At 40.4% G+C, this 21,313-nt stretch overlaps 1 protein-coding gene across 1 annotated transcript in view; it reads left to right on the top strand.

The window, feature by feature from the left end:
* The window catches only part of GALNT7 (polypeptide N-acetylgalactosaminyltransferase 7), a 137,472-nt gene that overhangs the window by 1,040 nt on the left and 115,119 nt on the right, over positions 1–21,313 (top strand). The gene's annotated exons all lie outside the window — the stretch shown is intronic.

Genomic DNA, 21,313 nt, shown 5'->3' with positions numbered 1-21,313 from the left:
GCTCGGCGGGGAAAGTAACTTGTGCCGGCGCCGCGCTCGCTCAGCCCGACGCGGAGGGGCGCTGAGCTCCCCGCTGCGACGCATGTGTCTGCCGCCCGGAGCGAGTGTTTGCAGCCTGGACACTCCCTCGCCTTACGGGGTTCAGCCGGGTGCCTCGGGACTGTAGTCACCGAGCCGAGCTGGGGAGGGGCCGCGGGGAATGCAGCTTCGCCTTGGAGGTGACTGTGACTAGGTCACCGCAGGCTGGCGGCTGGCCGGCCTCGCCCTCCGGCCTGACATCCTTGCCTCCCCCCGCCCCAGGGAACCACTCCCCTCCTTCCTCATCCCGGACCCTGAGGCAGTGCCCTGGGCCAGCTGCCCCGGGAGGTAGGGGAGGCGTGGGCAGGTGAGGGCCACCAAGTGGCCAGGGGCCGCTGGAAGAGTTGTGCTCAGTTGTGAAGTGCCTCTTGCAAATACGTTCTGCGGTTGCATCTGTGTGATCTCCTTTATTCACTTCTCTTCTTCGGGAAAGTTAGGCATCAGGGAGTTGAGCGGGAAGGCTTTTTTCCTGGAGTAAGAATCTTAGGAGGAGATTTCCTTATTAAGTTCCTGCCTATATGATCACTGGGTTTACTCTTACTGTTTAGTATCTGAAGTTTTTACGGTAGCGGAATCTCTTTAAAATATCGCTGGTGGGTTCCCATCCAAGTCATCTACTTTAAAGTTAATGGGGAAAAAAACAACAAATTTTGCTTTTGTGGTTTTAAGCCTGTCAGCTCTCATGGACTGGTGCCAGCCTTTTTATGATTTTACTTTCAAAATGACTCATGGACCAAAAAAAAAAAAAAAATTGAATATTACAATTGTGTGAGAGTATTTGTTTTAAGTCAAATGGCCTTTTACAAAGAGCCAGAAATGTGAAAACCCCGTTTTCTGGGAGAGACATTGAGGAGAACTGACAAAACTAGCCATGTTCAAAATGTCCCCCAGTTCAGATAGCAAGTCTAGACCAGTGGTGGAGCATCGGCACTGTTACCCACCCCCTAACACATTTTATTTGTGCTGATATGTAAGTACCGAGCCACCATGCCCATTTAATAGCTCTTGGAGGTGGTGATATATTGATTTTGGTCAAAATTAGAGCCATGTGCTGCATAATGACATTTCAGTCAGCTAGGGACTGCATACATGATAGTGGTCCCATAAAATTATAATGGAGCTGAAAAATTCCTTTCACCTAGTGACATGGTAGCCATGGTGATGTCACAGTGCAGCATGCTAGTTCTGTGATTGTGATGCTGGCATAAACAAACCTGTGCTGCCAATCGTACAAAAGTGTAGCACATACAATTAATTACATGCGGTACATAATACTGATAATGATAATGACTGTGTTGTTAGTTTATATATTACTATACTTTTTATCAGTATTTTAGAGTGTGCTCTTTCTAGTTATAAAAAAATAAAACTTTGCTCTAAAACAGCCTTAGCCCTAGCTGGTTTGACTCAGTGGGTAGAGCATTGGCCTGTGGACTGAAGGGTCCTGGGTTTGATTCTGGTCAAGGGCACATGCCTAGGTCATTTATTCAAAAATGTTACTGAGACTTTATTATACAAGTGACCCAGCACTAGCTGTTGGTGATACAGTAATGAAGAGAAGCTACAGTCTTGGCCAGGGGTCCTCAAACTACGGCCCTCGGGCCATATGCAAATACAAATATTGTATTTGTTCCCGTTTTGTTTTTTTACTTCAAAATAAGATATGTGCAGTGTGCATAGGAATTTGTTCATAGTTTTTTTTTAAACTATAGTCCGGCTCTCCAACGGTCTGAGGGACAGTGAACTGGCCCCCTGTTTAAAAAGTTTGAGGACCCCTGATATATAGCCTCATACATGTCCCATTTACCATGTCTCTTGATTGCATCATTTTCTCTTGGGCATGATTTAATCTCATGTTTTGTACAGTAACATGCTATACAGGCCTGTAGCCTAGGAGCAGCAGGTTATACCATATGACCTACATAGGTGGTAGGCTATATCATCTACATGTAAGCGCACTCTATGACATTTGCACAATGACAACATCGTGTAAGGACACACTTCTCAGAAGGTATCCTCATTCATCATTAATTTGTCAGTGGGTCCAATGTAATTTCGTTTGCCAAAGACAGAAGCTAGCTTTAAGACTTTTCAAACATAATTAACATCGAAAAGAATGCTTATGGATCAGAAGAGCCAAACCCTTTTATTAACTTTGCAGGCAAGCAGTAAGGTATAGAATACAGATTATAAGTCATAAGAGCATAAATAAAAGAACTATTGTCTCCCATTAATGAAAACCAGACTACACCCTGGCCAATATGGCTCAGTTGGTTGGAGCATCGTCCAGTACACCAAGAGGTAGTAGGTTTGATTCTTGGTCAGGGCGCACACCCAGGTTGTGGTTTTGTTTTTGTTTTTTTTTAAATATATTTTTATTGATTTCAGAGAGGAAGGGAGAGGGAGAGAGAGATAGAAACATTAATGATGAGAGAGAATCATTGATTGGCTGCCTCCCGGCACGCCCCACACTGGAGATCGAGCCCGCAACCCAGGCATGTGCCCTTGGCCAGAATCGAACCCAGGACCCTTCAGTCCGCAGGCCGACGCTCCACTCACTGAGCCAAACCGGCCAGGGCCCAGGTTGTGGTTTTGATCCCCAGTTGGGGTGCCTTCAGGAGGCAACTGATTGATGCTTCTCTATCACATCAATGTTTCTCTCTCTCTCTCTCCCTTCCTCTCTTTAAAAATCAATTAAAAAATAAAAAATAAAAAACTAAACTAAGAGTTTCTGAGATAAAGCATTAAAGAAATATCTCCTTTATGGAAGATCCTGACCAGTACTCAGATTCTGACCCCCCAGTTTCCCTTACCCTCTGGTTCTTTTACTTTGATTATAATTGTAGATTCCTCCACCCACTGTGAGACACCTGCCTCTCCTTTAATGCTGACCCACATACAGACTTTTTTGGATGTCTATAAATGGCCTGAGATAGGCTACAGAAATCCAGTTTATCAAATACAGGTGCTGCCTCTCTTCCAGCAAACTTATACTCATGCTTCTGCCCTGTGCCACTTGTTTTGTACTTTCAGTGTTCCAGGTACTAAAGTCTGTTGCAACCTGGTCCTTTTTTTTTTTAAACCTGGCCTACTTCCTTGCTTTAGATCACCCTAGCCAGGGGTGGGCAAACTTTTTGACTCGAGGGCCACAATGGGTTCTTAAACTGGACCGGAGGGCCGGAACAAAAGCATGGATGGAGTGTTTGTGTGAACTAATATAAATTCAAAGTAAACATCATTACATAAAAGGGTACGGTCTTTTTTCTTTTTTAGTTTTATTCATTTCAAACGGGCCGGATCCGGGCCGTAGTTTGCCCACCGCTGCCCTAGGCACTATCACAAGATGCATTATCCGTGGTCAAGATAAGAGCAACACATTTATCTTCCTTCAATCTCGGGGCCTCTTGGCGTTTAAGGTGAATGGTGTGAATTGTACTCTGTTCAAATTGTACTCTGTTGTGTACGATTTTATAGTCAACAAATATTTCATTTTTGAGTGCCTACTCTGTATCAGTGTTAGCTGTTGAGGAAACACTTCTTGCCCCTAACCTTAAATCTTGCAGTTTAGTCAAAAGAACAAGAAGAAGAAGAAAGACACTACTAGTAATCAAGGCTCCATAAATCAACCAATACAAATTGTGGTACATGCTGTGAAGAAAAACCATAGGGGGGGCGGGATGGAAAGGAGGAGCTTGGTCATAAAAGGCTTACCTGAAGATAGGGCTTTTGAGTTGAAATCTGAAGATTTGAAAAAAGTAGTTGTTGGAGTGGGAGGGGGCACTCCAGAGAGGAGAAAGCCCTGAGGTAGGAGGCAGCATGGTGAACTGAGGCACTGGAAGATCCCTATAGTTTGAACATGGAGAGCGAGGAGTGGTAGGTGAGGGTGCAAAGGTAAGTGGGGGTCTTGTACACCAGGCTAAGGATTAGGTCTTTAGAGCACTGGGGAAGCCATTAAAGGGTTTTTAAGTAGCAGAGAGACAACAGTCAGCTTTGTGTTTTGAAAAGATTGCCCTGGCCACCTGCAGAAAGTTTGAATTGGTTTGGAGCAAGAGCAGATAGTAGGCATCCGGCTGGAGGTTATAACAGTTCAGGTGGGGCAGGATATTGCTTGGATTGGCAGGGTGACAGTGGAAGTGGAGAAAAGTAAATTGATTCAAAGGCTATTAAAGATACAAAGGCATCAGGCCTAGGTGATTGGATGTGGGGGTGATGGAGAAGAAGGCGTCAGGAGGCTTAGGATGATAGATTATTTGTTGCATTACTGAAAGTTCTGAAGACAAATTTCATACATTCTTATGTCCTATTTTATGGTTATGGGAAAGCTTATTTTTTTTGGCTTTGTCCTCTAGATATTATAAGGTCAGCATTGATTAAGACCATCTGTTTAGCACTTGCAAAGTACAAAAAGTTCCTTTCATTAAATAAATTATATTACCTCCCAGACCGTGTATCCCAGATTTATCCCTGAGTGAGTGTTTCACATTGAGTCATAAGCCTCTGAAAATAAAGGTTTGTAATGGAAATGTTGAAAGATCGTTAGTGGTTCAAATACAGCACATTCGGTACTGGTGCGGCGCGAGCTGATGATTCTCTGTGCAGTTGCTACTTTAGACAAACCATGACTGCCACTTGGGTTCAGAGCGTAAATAGTAGGAAAGATCTGGAACCATATCCAGGCAGAGGAGTTGTATGTGACGGGCAAGCTAAGACTGGCTGAAAGGAGTATCACTTAAACAAGGATGAGTGAATTGATTACCTTGTCACATTCCACCTTATGAAAGCCATTTTCGCTCAATGATGATTGGTTGCAGCCTGAAAACTCTGCCCTTGGCCATGAGATTTTATTTCAAAAGGAAGTGCCATGTATACTATTAGGGGTGGAGCTATCACTTTGCAAAAGAGTATGGTGTCTGAAGTCCTAAGTGGACACTTCTGCCTCAGTTCCCCAGGCAAAATGCCTGGGATTGGTTTTTGTTCTATTTCGCTGTCCTCCCCAACACTGCAATAAAAAAAAAAAACTTCCCTGTTGCCAAATCTAATAAATTCAAGGTTTGTAGACCTCTTGAAATTAATGCAGACTTTTGTATTCACATATATTCTTCTGAGTCAAGAATCAGAAGCTTTCTTATTTCCTAAAGGTGCCTGTAAACCACTCACTGAGCCATTTGGAGGCAGGATTCATGTTTTCTGCTCATGGTGCTAAGCCATTCACAACCATTCACTCATGACACCCCCATAGGTCAGGACACCTGAATATCTAAACATTCCTGAGAATTGTTTTTTCTGTCCATTCTGTGGAACTGTTTCCCACCTAGTGGTGAAAAGTCAGCCATCAGACATGTTACTACCTCACCTTCTTTCCCCCCAATAAGACCCCATTGGAAAATACCAAGAACTCCTGAAGTAAAAGTCCCTGCTCTCAAGGGATCACATCCTAGTGGAAGAGAAAGAGGTAATACTCACATGGCCTGGGTTCCTTCCCCTCTTCCTCAATCCAAGCAGTATAAGGAAACAATATGAGAGCTTTCACAAGGATATGTTTCATTAATAGCCAAACCAGTTGGTGATTTAGAAAAGCCATTCAGGGAGAGCACAATTAGTAGTAAAGAAAGAATGGAAACTACTGAACAGTCAAATTTGGATAACTTTTGTGTATTAAGCTAGCTGCATGGAATGAGAGATAAGGTGTGGGTGACAATTTGGGTTCAGCATAAGCTGCATTAGATCATTTAATAGTAAATTGGAGTCCAAGAGATAAAAAATAATGTATCATGGGAATGAAAATCAGAATTCTGAGGTTGGGCTATTTGTAAATTCTAACTTCAGAGTTACCGAAAGAGTTGGACATCAAGTTTTGAATAGCTATTGAATGTAAGAAAATGACTGTTATCTTCAACTTTAACCTAGATCATTGTCTTTGTTCATATTTTGAATTCTGATTTTCATTCGGGAAGAACGAATTTATAATCTGACAAAAGGAAAAAAGAAGTTAAATACAGGGTGTGGTTAAAGTAGGTTTACAGTTGTTTCTTGGAAAATAATACAATAATTAATAAATAATACAAGAATAAACTGTTTCACATACAATTGTAAACCTACTTTTGCCTCACATGTATAGAATTTAAAGTTTCGAGAATAAAATGGCTATAGCTTGAGGCTATGAAAGAAATGATTTTATAGTAAGATTATGGATGGTGGAAGAGGGAGAACGATGAGAAGGTGGAATATATATTAGTGTGGACAAACTTCTTCGTAAGAATTGGAAGATAGGTTATAAACATGGCACTCATTCACTCAAGGAATATTTCAGATATTTATTGTTTAGCATGTGCCTATCCATTGATGTAGGTGGTGGAGATAGTATACTGTACAGTGGAGGAGATGGAAAGTTTTGACATCACAAAGATGTTACTTAGGGCTTGGCCTAATAACCACACAGTAGGTGTTAGGTCTGTACTAACAGCAATCTTCTTTTGATTTATTTTTATAGTACTTGCCAACCTCCAGCCATCCATACATTCAAAATAACGTATTGAGGGCTTTCTTCCTTGCAAGGCACTGGGGCTGGATGCTGGAGATGGCAAGAACACAAACTCCAATCTCCTTTCATAAGTGAGATAAATGCTGTGAATATGGAACAGTCATAAAAAGGAGATTTTACACAGCTGTAGGAGGTGGATGCTCAGAGGCAAGAGTGAAGAGCATGGCATTTGGCTAGACCTAGAGTATCAGTGGGATTTTGAACAGGTATCGATGAAGAGAACAACATTCTAGACCAGCAATTGTTAATCGGTGTGCTACAAGAATTTTTAAAACACGCAATACATAACTATTTAGTCAGGGGCACTGACCTCTTTTCCCTTAGATTGTCAAATAAAATGACAACAGCCAATAAAACAATAGCTCTCCAGTGCAAATGAATCAAAATTATATCTATTTTTTGTCAGATCGGCAAAAAATGCATTGTTTGATGTGAACAGAATTTTAGTAATTAGTTTGTGTGCCATGAGATGAAAAAGGTTGAAAATCAGTGTTCTAGACTAAACGAATATGGTGAGACTAGAAAGAAGTCTGGTTTACCGGTGAAAAGTGGTAGATTTAGGATTGGAAAAGCAAGTTTGGACCATGTTTTGCAGGGAATTAAGTCGTAGACTAGGGAACTGGGTTGGAGTTTTATCCAGCAGGTAGAAAAGCTCTTCGGAAGTTTTGAAGAGGAGTTGAGGGATTGGTGGCATTCATTTTTTTCATCAACTCTTGAGTCACTAATTCACTCAACAAATATTTCAAATATTGATTTCCTACTAAGTATCATCAATTGTCCTAGGCCAGTGGTCAGCAAACTCATTAGTCAACAGAGCCAAATATCAACAGTACAACGATTGAAATTTCTTTTGAGAGCCAAATTTTTTAAACTTAAACTATATAGGTAGGTAGATTGTTATTAACTTAATTAGGGTACTCCTAAGGCTTAGGAAGAGCCACACTCAAGGGGCCAAAGAGCCGCATGTGGCTCGCGTGCCGCAGTTTGCCGACCACTGTCCTAGGCATTGAAGATGCCATAGAGTAGTAAATAATAGCAACAGTAATAGAGAACATACATTGAATCCTTCCTTTGTGCCAGCTCACCATTCTACATGTATTATGTTGTTTCATTGAAACAATGGCCCTCTAATGCAAATTTGATATAATCCCCACTTTATAGATGAGGCCACTGAGTTACAGAGAGGTAAACGCCTTGCCCAAGGTCATTTACTTAGGAAGTGGTAGAGCCAGGATTCAATCTCAGGTGTTCTAACTTCAGAGCGTTGCTCTCTGGCCCTACCCCATGGTTTTTAATAGCATAGACGAGACCCTGTGGACTACAAAAAGGGAGACAGACAGACAATAGAGAGGTCATTTCAAATAGCGACAATCGCTGTGAAGATAATACAGGACAATATGAAAGAGAAAGGGGCAGCAGAAACCACTCAGGGAAGGTCAGAGAAGATGATGACTGAAATGAGGCCTAAAGAGTATGAGCCTGTAATGCAATTCTGAGGAAGAGCATGAAGTGTGAAGCCTCAGAGTTTGAAAAGGGGGCCTGTATGTTTGAGAAACACAATGAATCCTAATCATGTAGTTTTGATATTATATATACTATGTGTAATGTAGACATTATATGAAAAATGATTAAAATACACAGTAGACAATTTTTGTACCTTTTTAGTCTGCCCTGGCTGGTGTGGCTCAGTGAGTTGGTTTGTCCTATGCATGGAAAGGTGGTGGTCTGATTCCTGGTCAGGGTTTTGGTCATGCCCACGTTTTGGTCTCGATCCCCAATAGCGGGTTTGTAGGAGGCAGCCGGTAGATGTTTCTCTGTCGATTGATGTTTCTCTCTCCCATCGATGTTTCTATCTCTCCTCCCTTCCTCTCTCTCTAGAAATCAATAAAAAATAGTGGGAGGGAGGGAGGAGGCCAATGTAACTGGAGCATGGCGAGTTTGGAGAGAATACAGTACTTGATGAGCTTGCAGATGTAGGCAGGGCTCTGGGTTGGATGACAAATTGTACGATCATTGCACTCTGTGAGCTGGTCCTAGATAAACAAAATGAGCAATAACTTGTTTTGGCCACAGGTTTGTGGGCCAGACACACAAATAGCAATTGCAATGGGTGTGACAAAAACTGTATTAACTAAGTCCACTGGGTCCTGTGGGATCACAGAGCAAGCAGCATCTCGTCTGCCGCCAGAGAGCTCATCTTAGGGCAGGGACGAAGGAACTGTGTGCAAAAGCATGAAAGATTGAAGCAAATCCTGGGGACCGCTTGGCTGGAAGATGGGAACGGGGAGTGGAGGGATGGACGAGAGGACCATAGAAAGATCAATAGAACCTGAACCCTGAACGACTGAACAGTCAGAGCCAGGGTATAAGGAATAATCTGGAATCAAGTGCAGGCTAGATTTCAATGTGGAGAGAAGTGTCTCTGTAAGAGAAGATGAGACCTAACCTGGGGGAGGGGCTGAGAACATGAGTATGAAGAGAGAGAGAGTATGAAAGTAGAATTCCCCAGGGTAGCTCTTGGGAGGAGGAGTCCTACTGGATGGCATAGGAAAGAAAGCTGCCTTTAGAAGGACCAGAACTGTCTGGAGCAGTGGTTCTCAACTTCAGCAGGCATCAGAATCACCTTGAGAATGTGTTAAAACACAGATTACTCAGCCTCGTGCCCAGATGTTCCGATTCAGTTGGTTTGCGGTGGGCAGAGAATTTGCATGTCTGACTAGCTCCCAGGTGATGCTAATGCTAGTGGTCCAGGGATCACGCTTTGAGAAGCACAGGTGTAGCGAACGTGTGGGTTTAGAGGCCGCAAAACAAAACATTGGTTTGGTTTGGGCATATGGTATTTTACAGACTTGGGTCAGTCAAATGAAGGTGTTTACCAGGTAGATGGAATTCAGAATAGAAGTCAGTATTGCTTGCAGGGGGCCCAGCTCATTGGCAGGAACATGATGTCTGCAGTTCAGGGAGTAGATTGATAGATTAAGGGAGCTCATGTGGATGGAGGAGAGAAACATGGGTAGGAAAAAAGAAACATGGAAAGTGCCTTATTCTGGTGCTAAGAAGGTCCAGGCAGAGGAAAACTGGATCACATGACAGAAGTTCAAGGGGTAAAGGACAGGTTTTTTTTAGAGAACTGTAACTACCAAAAAGGAACCCCAATCCATTTGGGGTTGTATCTTTTCTGCCTTCATCTCCCCCCAACCATCATTCTGTGTCTGTCTGTGTCTGTATAGACATATGTGTATACAAGGGTGGGGCAAAAGTGGGTTTACAGTTGCTTGTATGGAAAATAATACAATAATAATAAATAATAATACAAGAATAAACTGTTTTGAGTACTCACAACTGTAAACCTACTTTTGCCCCACTCTAATATATTTTTTAAAATAAATCTTTATTGTTCAGATTATTACAGTTGTTCCTCTTTTTTCCCCCCATAGTTCCCCTCCACCCAGTTCCCACCCCACCCTCTGCCCTTACCCCACACTGTCCTCATCCATAGGTGTACGATTTTTGTCCAGTCTCTTCCCACACCCCCCACACCCCTTTCCCCTCCTTCCCCGAGAATTGTCAGTCCACTCCCTTTCTATGCCCCTGATTCTAATATATTTTTAATTGAATCATACTCATGTAGTTGTGACCCCTCGGGGTATGTCAGAGGCCCGGTGCACAGATTTGGCCCAGTGCACGGATTCAGCCCGATCCCCACAGGCCAGGCCAAAGGACCCCACTGGTGCACGAATCCGTGCACTGGGCCTCTAGTATGCATATAAGATCTTTGGTTAATCTCTTCCCACCCTCTCCCCTCCCCCCTTTCCTCTGAGATTCATCAGTCTGTTCCATGTTTCCATGCCTGTGCGTTGAGCATCTGCCCCCTAGGGGTCAGTGCACGTCATAGCGACTGGTCGAACGGTGGAACAGTTGCTTAGGCTTTTATATAGAGAGATGCTATATGTAATGTAGACATTATATTAAAAATATGCTTGTAATACACATTAGGCATTTTTGTACTCTTTAGTCTGAAATCTAGTAACTTGTAAAGCTGTGTTTAGAACAACACTTTAATATTTGAAGTTGAGAAAGAAAAAACAGAATAGCAAAACAGTACGCTCAGCATTTCAGTAATGCTAGCTAAAAAATGAGGTCTGCCGCTGCATTCCAGTTCAGCCTAGTGATCCCGAAAGCAATGCTGAGACAAGTGGAGCTGCAATTATCCAGGGCTTACATCTTTCTTGGAGAGGGAAAAACTTCCAGTTGCTAAGAATCCTGAATATTTCAAAATGAGAAATGTCCTCATTTCTGCCCCATTATAAATTCTCTTCTGGGCTTCCCAGCCTCCATTGCATTTTTAAGCGTTGCTCCTAAGAAGCATTTAAACATGCCAACAGGGAGACCTGATTGAGTTCACTGAGTATAAGAGCTGGTGCACTGCAACTTGAGGAAAAATTAGCTTTGCATTACCTAATTAGGTTGATGGACTTGCTGCAGAGCACCCTGGTTTTCCAAACCGAGAGGTACAATTAGCTGCAGTATTATATCAATACCAACTAGTCCGCTAATAGGCTTCCAACCCAAGCAATTGGAATTTGTTATTACCAAGGATATTTAAACTGGATGAATTCAGATTAAACCATTGGGAGCAGTTCTGTTCGAGATTAGAAAGGAATAGATGACCTAAGCTTTTTTTTTTTCCACCTTTAATCTTTTATTGAGTCCCTGGGTTTAAGAATACATTTGGGCCTCAAGGGGTACGCTGCTCTCTTCAATAGTAAATGTACATGTTTAATGATTATTTGGCTTACACATAATTTTTAGTTCTTGTTTTTATAAAATATTTTATGACATGGGTTAGTGCTTAAGTATTGAGGTACTTACTATGAAAATATATATTTAGTAGTATGTGTATGCTTTATTAAAAGAATTGGTATTAATTAAAGAATAAGTATGTCTTAAATAGATATTAACTGAGAAGTTACCAAAACTTTGTCACTCTATGAGAAGGTGGATATATCAGCATTTCTGGTTTTTAAACTATCTGTAATTATCCTTAATCTCTTGATTTTCCTTTTTAATAAAAACATAAAAAAACAAAAACAAAAAAACCGGTGATGAGATATTCTCTGTCATGTGAGGCAGGTTTGCAAATCGCTTTTGTAACTGTGTGGAGGCCTTAGCCTTCTCCAGCTGGAGCCCTTGTTAAGTCTGACGCATTGAGTCCAGCTATTGAAGTGAAACAGTGGACGCGGGTTCTCAGTGTAGCAGGAGACCCTTTTAAACAGTTTTACAGAATTTTAGGAATGAACACTTGTTAAGAAGTGATATCATAACATCAGTGCACTATCTTTATGCTTCTGTGAGAATGTTTTTTATAAACTTTTTTAGAAAAGCTAAATAGAAAAAACTGAACGCTACAGTACAGTTATACTTTTATAAAAAATAAAGTTGTAAGCCACGATGTTTGACGTGCTCTAAAGGTTCATTACTTGTCAGTATTTACTGTTGCGCTTGAAATAATTTGAGTCCATTGAAGTAAATATTTCATTTACAGTTTATTAAAATCTGTTATGGAAAAATAGTCCCCTGTGGCCCTAGCACAAAACAAATGGATCGGTATACTTAAGTGATTCATACAAATTTCATATTGCCAGAATCCTATATAATGAAAGGCTAATATGCAGATTTACTGGACAGTGGAACGACTGGTTGTTATGACACCCACTGACCACCATGAGGCAGAACGCTCAACGCAGGAGCTGCCCCCTGGTGGTCAGTGTGCTCTCATAGGAGGGGTGCCGCTCAGCCAGAAGCAGGGCTCACTGCTGGCGAGTGCAGCGGAGGTGGCGGGAGCCTCTCCTGCCTCCCCGACAGCGCTAAGGACCCCTTGGGGGATGTCCTCCTGCCGGCTATAAAAAATACCCGACAGAGATACTCAGATATAGAAAATTGGAAGGGAGGAGCATGATATATAGATTCAATATCTATTTAGATTTATAGTTTATTAGTTGTATAAACATTTAAAAAATGACTCAGGAAGTCTGGTGGGGTTAAGTAAATTAAGATATTTTTATTTGCTTGATTGTTTAATGTTGCTATGAAATATAGGTATTTGTGATGGAAAATATTTGCCTAGAAAAATTTACAATGCAGTATGTTATACTGGGGTTCTTTGTCAATATCAACCCATGTACCTAATTTAGACATTCTCTAAAATATTTGGCTTATTAGGTATAGGTTTTAGTTATGCTTACTTGGGATGACTTAAATCCAACCTCCCTCCAATATTTCTTCTGGAAATTCTTATCAGACAATCTGATCATCATGTTTCTTAAAATTTAACTAATCTGACAAAATTAGTCTTTTAATCTCTAATATAGGAAGGTATCCCATGTAAATCTTAGTGTTTGTTACCTTTACAATCTGTTTACAGGCGGTTTTTAAAATCATTTTTATTTTTTAGTTACAGTCGACATTCAGTGTTATATTCGTTTCAGGTGTATACCCCAGTGATTAGACATTATATAACTTATAAGTAATCATCCTGATAAATCTGGTATTCATCTGAGACCACCCATAGGTATTAGATATTATTGTCTACAATCCCTATCCTCATGACTATTCTGTAACAACCAATTTGTACTTCCTAATCCCTTCACCTTTTTTTTTTTTTCACCACCTCACCCCAACCCCCATCCCATCTGGCAACCACCAAAATGTTCTCTGCATCTATGAGTCTGCTTCTGTTCTGCTTGTTGGTTTATTTTGTGTTTTTTAGATTCAATTGTTGATAGATATGTTTCATTTTTTACTTTTGAAAGAAAGCATTTAAAACGTACTGTTTGCAAGTCGGCTAACTCTTGCCAGGGTGATTTAAAATGAATAAAAAGCCCATTAGATTTTTGGCAAATAAGCTCTCAATTATGGTACAGAATAAATGACTACAAAGTGCTTTTTAATGTAATGGCCTGAAAATGACTGAAATCTTATTACTTTACACATGCAGATTTTTCTCCTATGGTGGGGTGTTTCATTTTCAAGCTAAAACACCACTGTCGAGATTGGAAATTTTGATCACTTAAAATGTATAATTACATTTTAACATTTAAGCAAAGACTGGTAGAATTGGGAAATATAGGCATGCAATTTCATTAACTGTTGCTCTCTGCATGGTGGCCTCCGAGGAAATTCTAAGTCCAGTATTTGTAAAAGAAGGTTGGAGGAGAGTGTTCTTATTGTGGTGGCCAATTAAAGTTGCTCGCAGTCCAGGGAAGTTCTAGTGGGTGGTGAAGAGAAAAATGCTTTTAGCAGATACTGTAGTTTTCTAAAATTCTGTATCCTAAAAATGCGCTTAAAGAAGGTGACTTCCAAATACCTTGGTACATTTTCTGTGTGCAATTAAAATAACCCTTACTCTTCTTTTCATAGTTACCATTTAGACTCTAAAACCCAGCACACATTTTAAAATACATGTAGCACCGTTGTTAACTTTGGAAATTTTTGAAGAGCAATATCAAACCTTCGAAGATAATAGAGCCCCAAATATCACCCCTTTTCTCAGGGCCTGCTCTTGAGGAAAGCACAGGTGTCATCCAAAGTATGGGTGAAACTATGTAGAGGCCACGTCAGTATTCTCAAACGACTTTCCCCTGCATCTTTCTTTGAATTCTGAGGGTAGTTTTAATGAATGTGGCTTCATTTTACTTTCCATAAATTGCTACCGCAGGAAGCGTGCCAGCCACTCTTGCTTGAGCATCCTATACTTGTGACTAAGTTGAAGAAAATCACAGCCGACAGTCTAATAAATAGCTTCACGGTCGTACAATCATGTTTCATAAGAGGCAGTTAGCGTCCTTGACCTCTGCTCAATTAACTGCTAACACCAAGAGAGAAGTAAATGTTAAATCTTTGTTATATGTTGGCAAAAATTACTTCCTGACGATCAAGTGAATGGCTTGAAGCATGTATTCTGATTTGCATGTGTGTGTTTTTTTAATCTTAAATATTAGGTACTTGTGTTTAAAAGTAAACATGTCTTTTGTGATGATTTATGACTTGGAAGGACTGATAAAATGCAGAGAGAGTAGCTAAAAGAACATTGTAAGTGACAAGGAATAGGTTTTTAAAGTTGTAGAAAATCTGAAACTTAAGGTAATTGCAAAGATCATGTCTAGATATCTGTTCAGTATTTTTGTTTTCGAATGAATTTTGATACCTTTCCTACTGTTCCTTCAGGACTTCATAAAAATAACTGCAATCTATTGAACTACTTTTTTCTCTCCCTCTGGACAGAGGATTCCTTTCTTTGATGGTGAGACATTTGTTGAGTGGTTGGTCCGTTTCTTTGAGTCCTAAATGTGAGAACGACTCCTTCAAGGTTAAAAATGTCAGTCATGTAGCTATAAACCATGGCAGCTAGGAAAGCCAAGCCTGCCATTTGGGCACACAGCATGTAGCCTTTGACGGATGAGGCTAGCAGCTTACTCATAATTTTCTAACACACTCGGGTTGCATTTTCTGAATAGCCCCAATTCTTTTTAATTAAAGATAACTGAAGCTTCACAGTCCTCTGTCATACCCATAACTCTTGTGATGGCTCATTCCTAATGAGAAAGTAGTATATTTCTAAAATAGGTATAATGAACTTTTTTAAACTTTATTCTCCCTTGGTAATCTCTCTGTACCTCCTCCCCACAACTCCTGTCACATGCCTCACTTTTATTTTTATTTATTATTATTTTTTATGTTTATCTTTATTATTGAAAGTATCACAGATGTCCCCTTTTTTCCCCTGTTGACCCCATCTAGCCTGCACCCACCCCCTGCCCCAGGTCTTTACCGCACTATTGTCTGTGTCCATGGGATATGCATATAGATGGCCAAGAGACATATGAAAACCTCATCCAAGAGATGCAAAGTAAAATGACATGAGGTATCCCCTCACATCTGTCAGAATGGCTGCCATTAACAAATCAACAAATGACAAGGGCTGGTGAGGATGTGGAGAAAAGGGAACCCTAGCAAACTGCTGGTGGGAATGCAGACTGGTGCAGCCATTATGGAAGACAGTATCGAGTTTCTTCAAAAAATTAAATATGGAACTGCCATTTGATCCAGTGATTCCACTTCTAGGAATATATCCTAAGAAACCCAAAACACCAATCAGAAAGAATATACCAGTATGCACCTCTATCTATGTTCATAGCAGCGCAATTGACAATAGCTAAGATCTGGAAACGTGCCTCACTGTTTAAACAGAATGCTTTGAGAAGCATTTGCTTCCTGTGAAATAGCGAGGAGGAATGGAAGAAAGATTGGAAAGTTGGTTTCCTTGCAAGAGATTTTCTGTTCAAGGACTGGGAGTTTTCCTTGGTTGGCATGGGCAATTAAAAATTGCCTCATATATGCAGCGATGAAAATCAAATCACATGTAAATTTGTAAGTGGAACATTTTTCTGATAAATTTTTTAAAAAAATGAACAACAGATTTAGAACAGTGTTATTGTTGCTTTGAAGTGTTAATATTCTGAAAGTTGAACTATCAGTCTCCTCTCTGTTTCTACCACCTCTCATCGGGGACTGTAAGCACTGGTTCACTGCTCAGAGTTAAGTAGTAAAAATGATGAGAACATGCACAATGCATCATGAAGTCAGGTTCCTGATTTATTTCTAGTGCCTTCCATCTAGATATATATTTGATTTGCTTATTTTGTGTCCTGTATCCATGGGCCAGTATTAATAGTCCTAGCTGTTTTTATTTCTTCGAGAGCAGTTAAAAGACTGAAAATAATGAAGTTATGCAAATTTGTTATGCATTCATTATTTTGCATTACAGGTGAAAAGGGGTGGAATATTGTCTTTTCTCCTGGACCTCTAGGCATTTGGCTTACAAGTCATGTCCTTCAATGTACCAACGTTCTAATATGTTGAAAGAGGAAAATGCTATCATTTGTGTACTTTAACATATAGTCCTTTTTCCTGAATGTAAATGTTATGTTCACTGTAGAAAATATAAAAAAATGAAAGCAAATAAGAAACTAAGAATCACCTAGATAGATATATGCCTAAATGACCGGTCGACATGACGCTCACTGACCACCAGGGGGCAGACGCTCAATGCACAGGATCGGGCTCCCTCCTGTCTGGATCGGGCCTGCAGGGATCAGGCCAAAATGGGCTCTCTGACATCGCCCCAAGCGGTCCCGGATTACAAGAGGGCGCAGGCCAGGCTGAGGGACCCCACCGGTGCATCAATCCGTGCACTGGGCCTCTAGTTAAAATATATTTTAAAATAAATAAAAGCAGAGGGAGCTTTGCTGTAGTACAAGGTGATAGTTTAGGCCAACCATTTGTGTTGGGGGAGAGGGTAGGAAGGATGAGGGCATCTAAACCATATACATCTTTTTTCTTTCTAAAAATAATTGGGTTGAAAACTTTGAATATTAATTCCCATGAATACTAAATATCCTGGGGAAGTTATATTGATGTTTAATTGATTTACTGTATAACATACAGCTCCCTAAGGACAACCTGGTGGATTACAAATAGAAGCTGACATCATTGTATAGTAAAAGTAGACATGGACTCTGACATGGGTTAAAATCCTGGTGGAAACCCTATGAATAGTTTAGTGAGCTTCACCTAGTGACTTAACCTCTCCAAGCCTCCTTTTCCTCACAAAATCTGCCTCAGAGCCATGTTCTTGTGCTTCCACCAGGTTAAGTTTATCAGAGCTCCTAGTGCAGTGCGTAACTGGCAGTTTTACACAGGTTGTTTTCCCTTCTTTCCCTTCTTGTGTGAGCATCATAATTTGTACATAGTTTCGAGAGCAGTTAAAAGACTGAAAATAATGAAGTTATGCAAATTTGTTATGCATTCATTATTTTGCATTACAGGTGAAAAGGGGTGGAATATTGTCTTTTCTCCTGGACCTCTAGGCATTTGGCTTACAAGTCATGTCCTTCAATGTACCAACGTTCTAATATGTTGAAAGAGGAAAATGCTATCATTTGTGTACTTTAACATATAGTCCTTTTTCCTGAATGTAAATGTTATGTTCACTGTAGAAAATATAAAAAAATGAAAGCAAATAAGAAACTAAGAATCACCTAGATAGATATATGCCTAAATGACCGGTCGACATGACGCTCACTGACCACCAGGGGGCAGACGCTCAATGCACAGGATCGGGCTCCCTCCTGTCTGGATCGGGCCTGCAGGGATCAGGCCAAAATGGGCTCTCTGACATCGCCCCAAGCGGTCCCGGATTACAAGAGGGCGCAGGCCAGGCTGAGGGACCCCACCGGTGCATCAATCCGTGCACTGGGCCTCTAGTTAAAATATATTTTAAAATAAATAAAAGCAGAGGGAGCTTTGCTGTAGTACAAGGTGATAGTTTAGGCCAACCATTTGTGTTGGGGGAGAGGGTAGGAAGGATGAGGGCATCTAAACCATATACATCTTTTTTCTTTCTAAAAATAATTGGGTTGAAAACTTTGAATATTAATTCCCATGAATACTAAATATCCTGGGGAAGTTATATTGATGTTTAATTGATTTACTGTATAACATACAGCTCCCTAAGGACAACCTGGTGGATTACAAATAGAAGCTGACATCATTGTATAGTAAAAGTAGACATGGACTCTGACATGGGTTAAAATCCTGGTGGAAACCCTGTGAATAGTTTAGTGAGCTTCACCTAGTGACTTAACCTCTCCAAGCCTCCTTTTCCTCACAAAATCTGCCTCAGAGCCATGTTCTTGTGCTTCCACCAGGTTAAGTTTATCAGAGCTCCTAGTGCAGTGCGTAACTGGCAGTTTTACACAGGTTGTTTTCCCTTCTTTCCCTTCTTGTGTGAGCATCATAATTTGTACATAGTTTCGAGAGCAGTTAAAAGACTGAAAATAATGAAGTTATGCAAATTTGTTATGCATTCATTATTTTGCATTACAGGTGAAAAGGGGTGGAATATTGTCTTTTCTCCTGGACCTCTAGGCATTTGGCTTACAAGTCATGTCCTTCAATGTACCAACGTTCTAATATGTTGAAAGAGGAAAATGCTATCATTTGTGTACTTTAACATATAGTCCTTTTTCCTGAATGTAAATGTTATGTTCACTGTAGAAAATATAAAAAAATGAAAGCAAATAAGAAACTAAGAATCACCTATAACCCATCTTATTCAAAGCTAATTATCATGATTTTTTATATGTATGTATATATTAATTTGTAGATTGCCTTTTTATTTTACTGTAGAAATATTTTAATTTCTATATTGTTTCTAGGATATATACTGTTTTGTAAACAAATCTTTTAACATCTGGTAATTTTAGTATTGAGTGGTTTAAAGATCAGGAAAAAAGAAATTCCAAAATTGTTGTGTACAACATATTTGCAAAATTGTTTTTCATCTGCTCCTTTCAAAATGTATAGGTATGATTCTGACTTTTATAAGATGGTTATAAAAGTTGCTGTTGAAACTAGTTTGTGCTTCCTTGTTAAACCAACAATTAAGTGGAGAAAAGCAGAAGTGATCTGAGGGAGAATATTGAAAGAGCAGTTTTTCTTGGCAGTGACTTATTTCACTCTCTTTCTTATTCTTCACCCTAGGGAAAGTCCACAACTTAATTTTGAGTTGCCGTTACTGAACACTCTAAAGCAGTGGTTCTCAACCTGTGGGTCGCGACCCCTTTGGCAATCGAACGACCCTTTCACAGAGGTCGCCTAAGACCATCCTGCATATCAGATATTTACATTACGATTCATAACAGTAGCAACATTACAGTTATGAAGTAGCAACGAAAATAATTTTATGGTTGGGTCACAACATGAGGAACTGTATTTAAAGGGCCAGAAGGTTGAGAACCACTACTCTAAAGCTTTTAAGCTTCTGCTTAAAGATTAAGTACTAAGAAATCTAAGTCACTGCCATGGGGTTAATTATGTGTGGTAAATACATTGTTAATTTTATTTATTAACCTTGTTCCCATTTTTGTGAAGAATTTTTCTTTCTACTTGTATAACTCAGCCATTTCTGTATTTTCTCAAATATTTTCCTCCACATTATTAACATTTTTAAAAAATCACAATGAAAATTATGCCCTTATGTTTAGTCACCTCTTGGCTAGACTACACCTATTTCACTGCACAGTGATGTGGCTTCTTTTCTATGACCGTGATTCTAATTTTGAGTTCACACACAGATTTTGTTTGCATATTTATTTATACTTTTTGTAACAGGTCAGCACTGTTTGTTTCTACCCATGAAGGGAGCCAAAAATGTGTCTGAAAATTGGTGGGTAAACATCAAGTACTAATAAGTAACTTCTATTGAATTCTTACTGTGCCCTCTGTTAGGCATGTTTATCTTCTCAATTTAATCTTCTGACATTTTTCAGATGAGATTTGCAGCTTAGGAAAGTGAAACACCTTACCTGGGATCACTGGCCTTGTAGGTAATGGAGCCAGGGTTCAAACCCAGGCTGACTGCAGAGCCCACCCTCTGAGGCAGGGAGGGTCACCGATTCAGTCTTAGAGTTTGCTAATAGCTGAATCAGAGTAAGGGTGTTACCTGGGTTATGTCACTAGCCAGTGCTTTATGGATAGGTGCACCTGTCTCCAGGGCAGGAATCTAGCTGCCTGGGCTTGCTGAATTCTGCCTTTAGGCCATGACACTCTGTCCCAGTTTGGCATAGCATCCAGCTATCTAAATCTTTTATAGCCTTTGAGTTCCACCTCTCCTCTGAAGCTTTCTTTAACAACCTTAGACCACACTGATATCTCCAGTCTCAGGAAAGGATCCTCATTGTGGTGCATGATTATAAATGGCCATAATACTCATTAGCACATGGCTGCTTCCCCAGCTGGTCCCTGAGCTCCTGGAGAGCAGGCCCTGTATTACACTACTCCCTTGGGCCCCTGCTAATTAGTCTCTGGTCTTACTCTCCTAAAGAAGAGAGGTTCAAGTTCCAGTGGCTTATTTTCAGTTGACAAATACTCATTGTTTCCTGGTCATGACCCCCAGTGAGACCTGCACTTCATTCTTAATCCTCAGACTTGAGGAACTCGTGTAATCATTTTCCGAAACACTGACATCAACAGTCATACTCTCTTTACTGCTTTCCAATGGGACACCGCTCTCTGATCTTGCTGTATTGTTTATCAGAAATGATTTCAGTTCTGTTGTAAATTATCATGCACAGTATTTTACAGTTGTAGAAAAATCCTACTGATCGGTCAAACTACGTTTCTTAGAATAGCCCCTGCTTGGCAGTCACCTACATCTTGCTCCATTGTCTCGGCAGCCCAGAGAATCTGCTAAGTATTTGTATTTAGGAATTTCTTTTATATGGGTGTTAAACAAAATCTTTCCACACAGGCCTTGTCCACACAGGCCAAAAGCTTTTCTGAAAGAAAGGGTTTATGGAGCCAAATGCTAGTCAGAAAAGGAGCCGGTCCTGGAACATGCAGCTGAAACCCCCAGCAGCAGGGCTGGATGGAGAAGGCAGTGTGCCTGCCTTCCTGGAGTTGCTGGGCTCTTTCATGCATCATGTTCTGGGGAAGACAAATGTGAGTGGTTTTGAAAGAATTGACATTGACTACTGATAATGGGAGGGGGGAAGGTGAAATGGGGGCAGGTCTGGGCACAGTCCCTAAGGAAGAAATAGTTACTACTTTTTATTGATTGTGGGCAACAATCCT

The sequence above is a fragment of the Myotis brandtii genome, unplaced genomic scaffold (assembly GCF_000412655.1).
Source record: "Myotis brandtii unplaced genomic scaffold, ASM41265v1 scaffold733, whole genome shotgun sequence".
Classification (NCBI taxonomy): Eukaryota; Metazoa; Chordata; class Mammalia; order Chiroptera; family Vespertilionidae; genus Myotis; species Myotis brandtii.
Note: the sequence above shows the minus strand (reverse complement) of the source record. Positions and strands in the feature narration are given on the sequence as shown.